The 13,340-nt window shown below is 40.4% G+C and overlaps 1 protein-coding gene across 2 annotated transcripts in view; it reads left to right on the top strand.

Moving 5' to 3' along the window:
* LOC127571403 (arf-GAP with coiled-coil, ANK repeat and PH domain-containing protein 2-like) overlaps nucleotides 1–13,340 on the top strand; it is a 76,548-nt gene that overhangs the window by 3,814 nt on the left and 59,394 nt on the right. The window lies entirely within an intron of this gene.

Genomic DNA, 13,340 nt, shown 5'->3' with positions numbered 1-13,340 from the left:
GTGGAAGCTAATTGAAACACTTTTGTATATAACAATTACTTTTCAGAAAATTGTTGCTTTGACGCTTAGCTCATTTCCAAAAAATTAAAACTGTATGGTGTATTCATGGGTAGCAGGTTGGAGATATGATGGTAGGCTTATGGGTTATTGTGAATTGCCCAAGGGGGTTATCGCTTAACAAAAGCCTCTGTGGTCAACTCATCATTTTGGCTACATGGTGCAGTTTAATACTCGGTCAGATGAAAATAAACATGAATGGAATGCTATATTTTGGTTCGAGAAACAAAGGACTGCAGATGCTGGAATCTAGCTGAAAAACACGATGATGTTGGGGGAACTCAGCAGGCCAGGCAGCATCTGTGGAGAAAAGCAGGCGGTCAATATTTCGGGTCAGGACCCTTCAGGACTGAAGATAGGGAAAGGGGAAGCCCAATATATAGGAGGGAAAAGCAGAGCAGTGATAGGTGGACAGAAGAAGGGAGGCAGGGTAGGCGCAGGGTGGTGATAGGTAGATGTAGGTAAGAAATAGTGATAGGCAGGTGCGGGGGAGGAGGGAAGAGCAGATCCTTCGGGGGGGGGAATGGGTTAAAGGTAAGAAGAGGGGGGGAAAGAGGCTGGGAAGGGGAAGAAGAGAAGAAGGATCGGGGGGGGGGGGGGGGGGGGTGTTGTGGGGATTACCTAAAGTGGGAGAATTTTGGTTGAAGCTTTCTAACTGGAACCCAATCTTATGTTCTACATTTAAGGCCATAGATTGCTCTTAACAATAAACTGTCATTTGGTAATGTTTTTTTTCTGTAGTTAACATTTAGGTAATGTGCAAGGGCTATCTATTTGATAGACATGTGTCTGTTTTTTTTTGAGGAAGTGGCTGACCTCCATTAATCATCTCCCTTCTCTTGGTTTAATCCAAAAATTTATTGAGTAAAGTTGCATCAAAGAACATGTGCCATTTTCAAACACCATGTTCTGCAGCAGCCAAAATGTGCATACTTTAATTTTTCCTTGCAGAAATTGAAATAGCAGTGGTCATTAATTTTGTATCAGGAATTAATTCTGTTCATAATTCTAGCTACAGTCAGGGTGATGCCTTGGTTTTGTTGCTACCACTTTGATTTGTTCCTGTCTTTTATTGTTGTTTTACCATTATTGAGAGGTTAGGGAAAGGTTCATAATGTCAGGAGTGAGAAAAGACAATTTTTGAATTGTTGCAATGAATCTACAGAATGACTTCATCTGACAGGTAAAAATTGTTTTAAAGCAGTTAAGTTGATGCAATGTTGCAGAAGTCTTCCTGGTATGTACTGAAGTATTATTTTCTTCCTTTGAGAAATTGCATTTTCAGTTGATGGGTGGAATCAGGCATCAATAATTTATCAGCAGTTTGTGTGAAAATCCTATCCAATGAATGTTCACTGCTAAATGCGAATGTGTAAAATAAACTGGCATTTACTTTATGTAATATTTTTATTGATTTGTTCTTTAAGTCGAAAGTGTTGCTAGCAAATATTTGCAAATTGTATAAATGTTAAATGCATAGATTTTTAATTGCGTTGTCATATATTTCAAGGCTTGCTGAAGAAGTGAACAAAGAACAGTATAGCACTGGAACAGGCCCTTCAGCCCATGATGTTGTGCCAAACAATTAACCTAGTAATTAAATGCCTAACCAAACTAATTCCTTCTGCCTACACAATGTCCATATCCCCCCATTTTCTGCACATTCAAGTGCCTATCTAAGAGCCTCTTAAATGCCTCTATTGTATTTGCTTTCATTGCCACTCCTGGCAGTGCATTCCAGGCACCCACCACTCTCTGCTATAAAAAAAAATAGAACTTGCCCCCTTTCACCTTAAATGCACGTCCCTTGTATTAGACATTTCAACCTGGGGAAAAAGATACAGCTGTCTCCTCTAGCTATGCCTCTCATAATTTTATAAACATCTATCAGGTCTCCCCATAGCCTCTGCTGCTCCAGAGAAAACAACCCGAGTTTATCTAACCTCCCCTCATAACGCATGCCCTCTAATCCAAGCGGCATCCTGGTAAACTTCTTGCACCCCCTCTAAAGCTTCCACATCCTTCCTATAATGGGCGACCAGAATTGAATGCAACACTCCAGATGTGGGCTAACCAGAGTTTTATAAAGCTGCAACTTCCTGACTCTTGAATTCAATGTCTCAACTAATAAAGGCAAGCATGCCATACACCATCTTTACCACCCTATCAACCTGTGCAGCCACTTTCAGGGAGCTATGGACTTGGACCCCAAGATCCCTCTGTACATCAACACTGTACATTAACAGTGTACTGTCCCTTTATATTTGATCTCCCATAGTGCAACACCTCACATTTGGCCAGATTAAACTCCATTAAACTCTGCCTATATCTGCACCTGATCTCTATCCTGCTGTATGCTCTGGCAATGTTCTGCACTATCCACAACACTACCAATCTTTCTATCTTCTGTGAACTTACTAACCCATCCATCCATATTTTCATCCTGATCACTTATATACATCACCAACAGCAGGGGTCCCAGTCCGGATGCCTGCAGAATACTGCTAGTTATGGACCTCCAGCCAGAATAAGTCCCATCAACCAGAACCCTCTGTCTTCTATGGGCAAGCTAATTCTGAATCGAGAATTCTGAATACCATGGAACCCATTCATCTTACTCTTCTGGATGAGCCCCTCATGAGGGACCTTGTGAAATGCCTTACTAAAATCCATGTAGACAACCATCCACAGCTCTACCTTCATCAATCACCTTAACCTCTGCGAAACTCAATCAAGTTAGTAAGACACGACTTGCCCTCACAAAGCCATGCTGACCGAACCTAATTAGGCCATGGTTTTCCAAATGCTCATAAATCCTATCCCTAAGAATCCTCTCCAATAGCTTCCCTACCACTGACATGAAACTCACCAGCCTATAGTTTCCAGGATTATCCCTATTTCCTTTCTTGAATAACAATAGCTACTCACCAGTCCTGTGGGAACTCGCCTGTGGCTAGAGAGGACATGAAGACCATGGTCAAGGCCCAAGCAATCTCATCTCTTACCTCTCTCAATAACCTGGGGTAAATCCCATCAGGCCCTGGGGACTTATCCACCTTAATGTTCTTTAAGAGACCCAACATTACCTCTTTCTTTATCTCAAAATGCTGTAGCATATTAGCATGCTCTACACTGATCTCCCTACCCTCCACATTCTTCTCCTTGGTAAATACTGACACAAAGTACCCATTTTGGACCTTGCCCACATCCTTTGCCTCCAAGAACATGTTCCCTCCTTTATTGTTGAGTGGTCCTGCCCTCTCCTTAGTTATCCTTTTGCTCTTGATGTTTGTATAGAATGCTTTGGAATTCTCTTCAGTCTGACTTGCCAAGGACTTGACCCTCCTGGCTCTCCTAATTCCCTTCTTGAGTACTTTTCTAGTTTCTTTATAATCCTCAAGGGCTCTGTTTTATTTTAGCTTCCCAAACCTTACATATTCTTCCTTTTTCTTCTTGACTAAATTCACCACCTCTCTTGACATCCAAGGTTCCCTTACCTTACCATCCTTGTCTGTCCTTCTTACTGGAACATACTTGTCCTGTACTTTGTGCAGTTGGTCCTTAAATACCCCCCACATGTCAGATGTGGATTTGCCCAAAAACAGCTGTTCCCTATTAACTCTCCCTAGTTCCTGCCTAATACTCTTGTAGTTTGCCCTGTGCCAATTCTCCTTCAAGGTCCACACTTATCCTTATCTATAGCCATCTTAAAACCTAAGGAAATGTGGTCACTGTTCCCTCAATGTTCTCCCATTGTAAAGTTAATAACCTGGCTGGGCTCTTTTCCCTACACCAGGTCCAGTACAGCCCCTCTTCTTGTTGGACTACCGACATACCAATTTAGGAAATCCTCCTGGATGCACCAAACAAATTCTGCCCTGTCTAAACCTCTTGCACTAAGGACGTCCCTGTCTCGATTGGGCAAGTTGAAATCGCTCACAACAACAACCCTGTTGCTTTTGCACCTTTCCCTAATCTGCCTGCATATCTGTTACTAGGTGACCTGGTAGCTCTTGGGGGGTTGAGTGATTGCACCTTTTTTTATTTTTGAGTTCCACTCATAGACTCAGTGGATGAGTCCTCCATTATGTGCCCTCCGAGTGCAACTGTAATATTGTCCCTGATTTAACAGTGCAACTTTTTTTTTTCCCCCCCGCCCCCACACTTTTGCCCTCCCCCTCTATCTTTTCTAAAACATTAAAATCCTGGAACATTAAGCATCCAGTCCTGTCCCCTCTCTTAACCAAGTCTCTGTAATGGCCACAACATCATAGTTCCATGTACTGATTCATGTTCTAAGTTCATCACCCTTAACCTTCATATTCCTAGTATTAAAATAAACACACTTGAATCCATCTATCCCATCGTGTCTATTATCTTGCTCCTGCCTGTTCTTCCTTACAGACTTGCTGGTCATGACATCTACTTTCCTCTCAATCCCTCCATTTTCTGATCTGCTGTTCTGGTTCCCATCCCCCCCGTCAAACCAGTTTAAATACGTGCAAACTAAGTGTGGCTGAGACAAAGCTTTATGATACTGCATATTACAGATGAAAAATATTAGATTTGTTAACATGTTACAGACAATGATCAAAATCAAGCGTAAAGCACATTTGTTTTAAATATTATTCCAGCACTGTTTGGAACATGATGTCTAATTATACTGAGCAATGAAAAGTGTTTGATATAGTTATGGCACCAGAGGTGGTTTGGAGAAAATTTCAAGGTAGTGCCAGGCATGAGAAAATATTGGCACATCTTGTTGTTTTTCCACACAGAGGAGGCTGAGAATATATTAGATCATATAAGGACGTAGGGAAAGGACCTCTTTCCTTTGCTGAGAAATCAATAATTAGGGGGCATACATTTTTGTAGAAGGATCAGGGTGCAGGGAAAAAATCCCAAAGAGTGGATCTGGAACGTACTGCCTTTAAAGAGTGATGGAGGCAGAAGTATTCATCTTGGTTTTAAATATATCAAGGTGAGTGGCTGAGAACTGAAGGTGAGTTTATCTTAATGACTTTATTGGCCAGTTTGATACTGATGGGCTGAATAGTCTCCTTCTGTTTGCTTCTTTGATCCATGATTTATGCACTAGATGGGGCACTAAGCTAAATGCAACACTCCCATTGCTAATGCTAGAAATTTCAGCATGGTCCAGACATTTTGTCCAAATACTTGTCATTCTTTTGATAACTTTTTATTTGTGATGTATGAGGCAGGAAAGTGTGGGGTGGACGGTGCAGAATTTGCCTGTTAAGAATCTGTTTAAATGAAATCTTAAATCAAAGTTGCAGGTTAGATTTGGAACACTGGGGTTAAAATTTGCATGTTGAGAATTTATGAACAAGTTAATTGTGTTATTTTCAAAAGATTTACACAACCATCAATTCCATTTGTCTCTCGTTTGCCTCTATAGACCCACTAGTTGTTTGAGATCCTGTCTGACCACATTATGAAAATTGCCTGACAGAGATACAGCTGCCTTGGTTATGTAAAATAATTTTATCAAATAAATTGCATTTCCTAATTAAGATTAATGGAAAATAGAAAAAAGATAAATGCCAATCTTGGGACCATATTACATATTTAAATGTAAGTAGCGTAAACTAAAAGTGGGAAGATGTCATATAAAATACTGTAATAGCATTCATATGTGTAACATGATTTTAAGTCTTCCTTAATTTGAAGATTTTCAATTCAGTTAGGATATTCATCTTGACTATTCTACTATTTGACGTGCGTGGAAATACGTTTAAGTGTCTATGCACAAAGGTACTGAAGAAACTAAACAGCAGTTTGCCTTAAGTAGTGCAGCATGCAGAAAAAAAGAACATCACCTGGTTCTGAACTTTTATCACTAGGCTTGTCATTTTTCAAGCTTCCCTGGCCTCAAAAAGATATGTAAAACTGTGAACAACGTTATTAAATGTGAGTGCATTATCATAGCATGTTCACCCACCATATGCTACTTGAAGTGGTTTCATAAATTGGAGATTTGAAGCTTGCCTTATTGCAACCCGCTAATTTGTTGATGTGAAGCCAGTAGGCATGTTCTGATTCAGTTTTCAAATACTGCCTTAAAACTATTGTTCCAAATTTGAGTTATCTCATTCACTGGCTTGTATCTAGCTTAGCATGCCGAAACAGTGCATCTTGTGCCGTTCAGTTTTTTTAAGACCTATCAAGGTGAAATTATCTGCTGGATTTACTCAATCAGGACAACCTTTTATGACCACCTCCTTAACCCTGGCTCCCCCTGCAAAATGTCCAGCAACTGAAGTTACAGGTTGAAATGCTCGATCCCTGCACTGCTTTGCAGCATAGATTCATCTCACTGCATTGTCATGGATCGTGCATGTGGCTGGGGTGGTGCCCTACTGCTGCGTGGCTGAGAATTCTGATCCATGAAGGAGGATTTTTGAATTGCTCATTGCACTTAATGTTGAAGTTAACCAATTTAGTAGGAAAAAAATCTCTTATGTTTGTTATTCTAATGCTTGCCATTCTAGGCTTTCACTTGCATCTATGTGCTAACCAGCTTCAGGATGTGTTTCAGGATGGCTTTAACCTTGGTAATGTTGATAAGTTTACACAGGTGCCACCACTGTATTCATGTACAGCTAGCCTATTGTGATTAATTCCCACCATCTTCAGCCCTTCGGAATACTCCAGGCAATTCCCACGATTCCATGAATCTATTTTCCATCATTCTTGATATCCTTGTACCTTCTATATAAAACAGCAACTTAGCGTGAAGGCAGTCCTGTAATGAGTTAACTTTTCCAAAGACAGTGGTTTATCACTTAAAAAGAGCATCCATGTTTCTGTATACCTCTAAAAAGAGATTCTATCTATAGATGGCTAACCATGATTGATTCAATAACAAGCCTGATTATTTACATTTTAAATTTATGATGTGTTTGCGTCAAATTTTACAAATGAGATCAAAGGGGTACAGCTGTTGTGGACTGTAGAGCACCAATTGGAAATGGATAAGCTTAATTTAACATGAGAATAAATTCTGTACCTTAGTACAGCAATTAGCATTGTATGGAAACACAAGACACTGCAAATACTGGATTCTGAACCAAAAAAAGCAAATTACTGGAGGAACTCTGCAGTCAAGCAGCATCTGTGGAAGCAAGGGGATAGTTAACGTTTCGGGTTGAGACCCTGCATTAGGTATGAGTGTTGTATGCTATATTGTGAGTCGTGTAGAAAGCTGACGTGATTATTTCAAATTAAAATAGAAAACACTAGAAACAGTCAGCATATCAGACAGCATCTTTGGGGGGCGGGGGTGGTGGGGGAGAGTTAACTTTTCAGGACCAAGGCCCTTTATTAAAGCTGAGCAAGAGAGAAAGGAAATTAGTTTTCAGTAGCAGAGGAGAAGGTGGGGGAGGGATGGTTAGAACAAAGGGTTAATATCAATTGGGATGAGACCAGATGATTTAAAGCGGCAATTAGAACCAGACTGCTGCTTCACCTGTGTTATTTATTGGAAATAGCAAGGATGTGGGACATGCCCAGCAGGTCAGATTATACTAATAGAAAGAAAAGAACTGATCAAAATGATGACAGGCAGAAATGCCCGGTGGTGAAGCAAAGAAAGGGTGAGTTACCTAAAGAAACCTAAAGTTGAAAAATGCAGACAGGGCAGAGTCAGACTGGGATTGGGAAATTAAAGTGCCAGGCAGTTGGAAGCTCAGGGTCACTCCTGTGAACAGAATGTATGTGCTCTGCAAAGTGATTGACCAGTCTGTGTTTGATTTCTCAAACGATAGAGGAGACCAGTGTCCTGATGGAGTGTCTTGAACCAAAACCTCGACCATCCCTTTTCCTCCACGGATGCTGCTTGAACCATCCCAGACTGAGTTCCTTCAGCACTTTTTTTGTTAGGGAAGACCACGTTGTGAACATTGAATACATAACACTGGATTGGAAGTGCAAGTGAATCACTGCATCCTCTGGAGAGAGTGGGTCCCAGGACAGCATAAAGGGAAGAAGTAAAAAGACAGGTGTTGCATGAGAAAGTACTTAGTACTAATTCTTTACCAATATGCATGTAATGTTATTTAACCAGTCCACAATAGTTACCAAATGAAGCAATTTCACATACTTAGTCTTGTTTTATATAAATTATATAGGCACAATCAAATATTTTCAGGAACTACTCCCTGTACTACAGTATGACTTCCAGAAACAGAGTATGTTTTGTCTGTCTCTGTAAACTTTCAAATCTTTAAATTAGTGCATGACTTTTCCCATGCAGAGAGAGTTAAACTCTAGGCTGTTATATTTAAAATATAAATGGTGCTTCACATTTTGCCAGAACTTTTTTGGTGTAAATTTTGTATTTGGTATTAAGGTGCCTGCCATTCTCTTTTCTTGCATTAGGGTAGAATCATTCTATGGCTTTTGCTCTGGAGGCTACAATCAAAAATATTTGAATTAAAAAAGATGAAATGGAACAAAGTTTATTTTTTTAAATCTTCTCTTGACAATCAAAATTTGAAGTAATGTGATTCTATATGTTAAAATTTTAATTGAAAATGGTAAGATGGGTCATTTGGCAGTAATTAAAACTATAAGGATTCTGCTTATGGTTGAATGAGTAAGCCCGAAATTTAGTTTAGTTCTTATTGATCACTTATGTATTGCAACTTCATGCCTTACCGTCTAATGAGGACATATTTTGTTGTAAATTTAATATAGGCAGCTTAGCTGACCGATATTTTCTACTTTAATTTCCAGTATGATTGAGTTGTTTTGAATGTGAATTCTTTTTTGCATATGTCTTGAAGGTTGAGCGTTTGGGGAAATATACAGCATTTTAGTTTCAGGATATTTAGATGAGGGGGAAATGCTTTCTTTTAGTTAGTCATCAGTTTCAGTTTTATCTCTCATTTGAAGGAACTTTGAATTCAACTTGAAAATTGTAAATCATTGCACATTTGTGAGTAATTTACACTGCTTATTCTCAACTTCACTGATTTTTTTTTAAATGAAAATTGATTTTGCAAATTAAATAATCTTGCCAGAGGAAGTTATTCAATTTAGTAGTTAATGGCACATGTAATTTTTTTTTATTGACTGACAATCAACCTGAAAGTGGAGAGCTGTTTGTAGAGTTGTATTCCCACATGTACTAAATTCCTGGTGATTTGATAAATATCAAATTTTAAAGTTTGTTGTTTTCCAAGCCAATTGTTTTACCTTTCTTTTTCACTTTGTTTGTCGTGGCATTGCATTCATTTCACTCCTTAGTTTTTTAACTGTTTATTTCTCATTCACTAAATATAATTTGTTAAGGATAAGCAGAAATTATCTCATTGCTAATCAGGTTCACAGATGATCAGTTATTGTCAGTACGTTATTCTCATCTCTCACTTCAATCAACGTTGTGGGAAGCATTTTTTGGGCAGGAAGTTCTTCACTGGTGATTATGTCAAACTCCAGCAGGTTCTGGGCCAATAAATAGCTGGTTACACATGTGCATTGTAATGGATAGCAGCACATTGCAGGTCATTATTTTTAGTAATTTGCATCAATAACAGTGGGGAAAAATAAGTTAGACAGTCACATTGCTTTTTTGCTCATTAATATGTTTAAATCTATTGCTTATGGAGTATACAGATGTTATCAGAAATTCTTGAGGCTTGCCTCTCTTTAAAGCACTTCCTGCTTGTTATGTCTGTATTACTAATTATGATACAGGTGGAGGCCTGTGGCCTAAATTGGTCTTCATTTCCCCGTAGTCCTGCAAGTTATTTTCTCTCCCTCCTGCCCATCAACTCCTCCTTGATTAGTTTTCCACCCCTCTAAGGGATAATTTGTAGTAGCCAATTAACTTGCCAAGGTGTCTTTGGAATATGGGAGGAAACCAGAATTCCCGACGGAAATCCATGTGGTCATAGGAAGAACTTGCATGCTCCACGCAGACTAATGTCAGTAAAGATTCTAAAGTCAAAGTCCCTGGGTCCCAAACCAGAGTCCCTGGAGCTGTGATGCAACTTTGTTGACTTCTGCATCACTGAGCAACTCTTTTTTAATAGTTTTTCTTTAGATGACAAGTTTACAAAGATGTTCTTAGAACATGTGAACCTTATCTAGATGGCATTATCATTCCATGACTCCTTTCACTGGCCAATATTTTGGATTCCATTTGGAAATATCCTTGTACAATTTTCTTTTATTTGTTCACAAACATTCTTTCAACACTGACAATTTTTTTTCAGTCTTTAAGAGTGATTCTGCATTTGTGTTACTGGGAATATAATGACCTCTTTCCACATTTGAGAGCATTTTGTCTCGTTTATTCTGTCTTGTTTAATTGGTACTATGTAATTCCATTTGCAAGATCATTACTTTGCTATGGACAATCAAATCTGCTTTCCCCGTTTTTAGCTCCTTGTGCATTCAGAGTCTTGCCAGTTAATTTTCAAGTTAAACATCAGTCACCTGGTAATACCATGGTTACTACTGTCAAAATGATTATAAACATGCTGTTTAAAAATGTGATTTACTGGTCATAATTGATGTGTCTTAAAGAACTGGAAACAATACACAAACATTTAATATGATGAAAGAGAACATGGTGCAGTCCATACAAATGTGATTGGAGTATGAAGTATCTCTTTATTAATCAAACCTGCTTTGCCTCCAGAATTCCTGATCCATCCATCTTGATCCCTGGCCTGTTATCTTATTCTTTGCTGACTGCCGGTTTGTGGGCCACCTTGGTTTTTCCACTCTCCATACTCTCTAACTCCGTCCCTTCTGAACACTCACTCAGAATCAAAACTGCTGATGAGGGTCGCGCTGTCGTGACCTGGTGAACTGACCTCTATCTCACAGAGGCCAAATGTCCGCTCTCAGACATGTTCTCGTATCTGCCTCTGGACAACGATCCTGTCACTGAACATGAGGCCATTGTCTTCCAGACAGTCAAAGAACTAATTTTCTTGGGAGATCCCTCCACATCTTCCAGCCTCTTAGTATCCCCGCCCCTTACAGCCTGCTTATCTCCTGCCCAAGATCCACAAACAGCACTGTCTGGGCATAGCCATTCTTTCTGCCTGCCTTTACCTACCAGATCTTTCTTTCTGCCATGACTCCATCCATTTTCCCTGGTCGAGTTCCTTCTGCCACTTTGACAGTTTCCAATTCCCAGGTCATAACGGGCTCATCTTTATCATAGATGTAGGATCCCACTACATCTCCGTACCACTGCAGGAGGTTCTGATGGCCCTCTGCTGCTTCCTTGAATAGAGGTCCCTTAATGGAATAATCAGCATCTGTGGAGGCAAAAGGTGCAAATCGATGTTTCGGATCAAGACCCTGCATCAGCTCTGAGAGGGAACAGGAAAGATTGCCAGTCCATAAGAGTTACATAAGAGTATAAGGATGGGAGGATGGGGTGGGGGGAGTGGTGGTGGCGGGGTTGTGTGTAGATGGAGATGAGTAGGTGATAGGTGGAACCAGATGAGGAGGGGGATGATGGACAGATGAAACCGAGAGGGGGATGGGATGAAAGCTGGTTGATGATCCCCTTGTTTTTCTGTTCCAGATTCCAGCATCTGAAGTCTCTTTTAGTTAATTTCTAACTCTTCTCTTCCTGGATCTTGGTCTCATCTCAGGAAAAAGGCGAGCAACAAACCTCCTTTAACACCATAAGACAGGAGCAGAATTAGGCCATTCGGTCCATCCAGTCTGCTCTGCCATTCAATCATGGCTGATTGATTATTACTTCTCAACCCCATTCTCCTGCCTTTTCCCCGTAACCTTTGAAGTCCTTACTAATTAAGAACCCATCAACCCTCGCTTTAAATATACCCGATGACTTTTCCTCCACGGCCATCTGTGGCAATGAATTCCACAGATTCCCCACCGTCTGGCTAAGGAAATTCCTCCTCATCTCTGTTCTAAAGGGACATCCTTTTATTCTGAGGCTGTGCCCTCTGGTCCTAGACTCTCCCACTACTGGAAACATCCTCTCCACATCCACTCTATCCAGGCCTTTCAATATTCGGTAGGTCTCAATGAGATCCCTCCTCATCCTTCTGAACTCCAGCGAATACAGGCCCGGAGCCATCAAATGCTTCTCATACATTAACCCTTTCATTCCCAGGATCATTCTTGTAAACCATCTCTGGACCCTCCAACATCCTTTCCTAGATACAGAGCCCAAAACTGTTCCCAATATTCCAAATGTGGTTTGACCAATGCCTTATGAAGACTCAGCATTACATCCTTGCTTTTATATTCCAGTCCTCTCGAATGCTAACATTGCATTTGCCTTCCTTACTACTGACTCAACCTGCAAGTTAACCTTTAGGGAATCCTGCACTAGGACTCCCAAGTCCCTTTGCCCGTCTAATTTCTGAATTCTCTCCCTATTTAGAAAATAGTCGATGCCTTTATTCAATCTACCAAGGTGCATGACCATTCACTTCCCTACGCTGTATTCCATCTGCCACTTCTTTGCCCATTCTCCCAACCTGTACAAGTCCTTCTGCAGACTCCCTGCTTCCTCAACACTACCTGCCCCTCCACCTATCTTTGTATCTTCTGCAAACTTGGCTACAATGCCATCAATTCCATCATCCAGGTCATTAACATATAACGTGAAAAGTAGCGGACACAACACTGACCCCTGGGGAATACCACTAGTCACCGGCAGCCAACCAGAAAAGGCCCCCTTTATTCCTACTCTTTGCCTTCTGCCAGACAGCCAATCTTCTATCCATGCTAGTACCTTTCCTGTAAAACCATGGGCTCCTGTCTTGTTTAGGAGCCTCATGTGTGGCGCCTTGTCAAAGGCCTTCTGAAAATCCAAGTAAACAACATCTACTGACACTTTGTTTATCCTGCTTGTTACTCCCTCAAAGAATTCCAACAGATTTGTCAGGCAAGATCTCCCCTTAAGGAAACCATGTTGACTTCAGCCTATTTTATCATATGCTTCCAAGTACCCCAAAACCTCATCCATAATAATGGACTCTAATGTCTTATGAACCACTGAAGTCAGGCTAACCAGCCTATAATTTCCTGTCTTTTGCCTTCCTCCTTTCTAAAAGAGTGGAGTGACATTTGTGATTTTTCAGTCCTCTGGAATCATTCTTGAGTCAAGTGATTCTTGAAAGAGCACAACCAATGTCTCCACAATCTCTTCAGCAACCTCTTTCAGAGCCCTGGGGTGTGGTCCATTTGGTCCAGGTGACTTATCCACTTTCAGACCTTTCAGCTTCCCAAGCACTTTCTCCTTAGTAATAGGAACT

This window comes from Pristis pectinata, chromosome 6, assembly GCF_009764475.1.
Source record: "Pristis pectinata isolate sPriPec2 chromosome 6, sPriPec2.1.pri, whole genome shotgun sequence".
Classification (NCBI taxonomy): domain Eukaryota; kingdom Metazoa; phylum Chordata; class Chondrichthyes; order Rhinopristiformes; family Pristidae; genus Pristis; species Pristis pectinata.
The sequence above is the reverse complement of the archived record's forward strand: the minus strand, read 5'-3'. Positions and strand labels throughout refer to the sequence as shown.